The following is a 2,386-nucleotide window of genomic DNA, read 5'->3' on the forward strand; positions in this document are numbered from 1 at the left end:
TTCTTTTTTTTTTTTTTTAAAGATTTTATTTATTTATTTGACAGAGAGAGAGACACAGCGAGAGAGGGAACACAAGCAGGGGAGCGGGAGAGGGAGAAGCAGGCTTCCCGCAGAGCAGGGAGCTCGATGTGGGGCTCGATCCCAGGACCCCGGGATCATGACCTGAGCCGAAGGCAGACACTTAACGACTGAGCCACCCAGGCGCCCCTAAAGGTGTTGTTCTTAACCTTTAAGAAAAGCCCCCCTTCTCACCGAGGTAGAGTGGTATAAATGGCACAAAGGACGTTACAAGCAGCTAAGAAGGGGAATCCTTTGACAAGTTGTGCTTTTTTCTGCCCTGGGTGGTTAAAATCCTCAAGAAAGAATACTTCGCTCTGGAATGCCTAGAGAGTTAATTTTGGTCTTGATTTGAACAGGAGAGAGAGAAAAGAACAGTAGCACACTGGCCTTCCCAGGAGGGTGACTCCAGAGTGCTCAGTGTTGGCCATACATTCTGACCGAATGATGAGGAGCAGGAAGGTCTCTGCTCCAGGGCCCAAGTTCCCAGAGCGGAGCTGTGAGGAAGCACACAATCTCACTGGGAAAGCTCTGCTTCAGCGGTGCTGGGAGATAGCGGGGCTGGGGCAGGTGGATGTGGTGGCCATGGACTCCCCATCCATCTCCCAGCTAGCGCTTGGGAAGATGCTAACCCACTGCCACTCTTGAGAAACCCTGTTTGTGGAGAGAGGCCTGAGGCCACTAAGGAAGTGATGCCCACAGGCTGCGGGCTGGACGAGGGGCTGACCCCTGGGGCATGTCGTCCTAAGCCTCGAGGCTGTTTCCTGAGAGAAGTGTCCTGATGGTGAAGAAGAAACCTTAGACATGAGAACCCGAGTAGGAGGAAAGTCTCTGGGAGGCCATTTTGGATCGCATAAGAAGGAATCCTCAATGTCGCAGAAAGCAGCCAGTTGGGTAAACCCACCCCAGGCCCAGGGGAAAGCCAAGGACAAGAAAATATCTTAAACACTGCTGCCTCAGGGAATGGCCACAGGCGAGGAGGCTCCTGTGTTTCCCCCAAGTGGGGAGGGAAATATGTGCCATAATGTGGCAATTTGGATCAACGACTTAATCCGGACATAAAGGCGGGGTGGGGGGAGCCAAGAAGAGTCAAAATTCATCCTCTCAAGGGAAGTTGCTTTAGTAGTTAACTGGCGAGCCTGTGTACTGTGTACTGCTTTGATGGGATTTCAGATCTACTTGCTATGACTTTGGCGAGGCTGTTTGGACTCATTTGTCTCTGACAAAGGTGAACAAAAAGAAGTTGTGTTTAGAAGTTAAGTTGTTTTGATGTAAGGATGAGGTAAGTTGTGTGAGGCTGTCATCATTGCATCTGCTCTGTGGAACGCTTCCGGATTTGCGCGTCATCCTTGTGCAGGGACCACGCTGATCTCCTCGGCGTCGTTCCAGTCTTTAGTGTATGTGCTGCCGAAGCGAGCACCGTTTCATCTGTTCTAGCTGATGAGAGCTCAGTAGTAGCTCAGCTGCTGAGGGTCCCACTGGGGGCTTCTCAGTAAAAACAGATGAAAAAGCAAGGGGACATTTAGACTATAAATATCAAGGGTTTGTGAGGACCGTCCGAGAATGTTCTGTCTGGGCAAGACTACATTTCGTTGATCTAAATAGCTCTCTGAAGACCTTGGGGCAATTACCTCCTGCAGCAGTAAAGGTGACTTACCAAAAGACACAAAAGCCATGAAGTGGCCCCACAAAGATCACCTTGCCCATGGACACCGGCTCCGTCATTCCGCAGCGAAATGCTCTAGCAACAGGGGACTTTTCCCTTTGCGTTGGCAGCTGGACGTCAGCTCTGGGTTGAGGCACACCTCAACTAAATTTGGTCTTTATTCCTTTCATTGCTCCTTGCCTGAAACAATAGTATGATTAATCTGTCTTTGGTTTGGAGGGTTATTTCTTTCTTGGCTTATTAAAAGACATTATCCTGTATACCGTTAGCTTAAAAAATGTCCACAGTGAGCCTGTGTTAAATCAATGGCTGGAAAGACAAATCCGGTCTCTGAGCATAATTTGCCTCCCCCCAAACAAAACATGCAGCCACTGACAAGAAGGTCCTGGAAAGTAGTTTGATAATGAAAGGGCTCACTCTGTTTGTACAGTGGATTTCAGTTGGTTGGTTAATTGACTCTCGATAAAGGTTTCTGAAAGGCATGCGAGTTACAGTCCTTTTTCCTTCATGCTGCCAGTCATTGTTCGTGGCAACCACGGGGTGACCTTTCTACTTTACATATACCATGCTGGTCTCCGAGGAGCCACAGTTTTCTCCCTCCAAATTAGAGAAAATTCTCTTTGTGGGGAAAGCCACAAGGTGAGGAGGAGAAGGAGAACCATC

At 49.0% G+C, this 2,386-nt stretch overlaps 1 non-coding gene across 1 annotated transcript; it reads right to left on the reverse strand.

Moving 5' to 3' along the window:
* Nucleotides 1-1,370: 1,370 nt before the first annotated feature.
* LOC123325804 lies at nt 1,371-1,477 on the reverse strand. The gene has a single exon (XR_006540653.1). It is a non-coding gene; the product is annotated as a U6 spliceosomal RNA (small nuclear RNA).
* Nucleotides 1,478-2,386: the final 909 nt, after the last annotated feature.

Source organism: Neomonachus schauinslandi, chromosome 9 (assembly GCF_002201575.2).
Source record: "Neomonachus schauinslandi chromosome 9, ASM220157v2, whole genome shotgun sequence".
Classification (NCBI taxonomy): domain Eukaryota; kingdom Metazoa; phylum Chordata; class Mammalia; order Carnivora; family Phocidae; genus Neomonachus; species Neomonachus schauinslandi.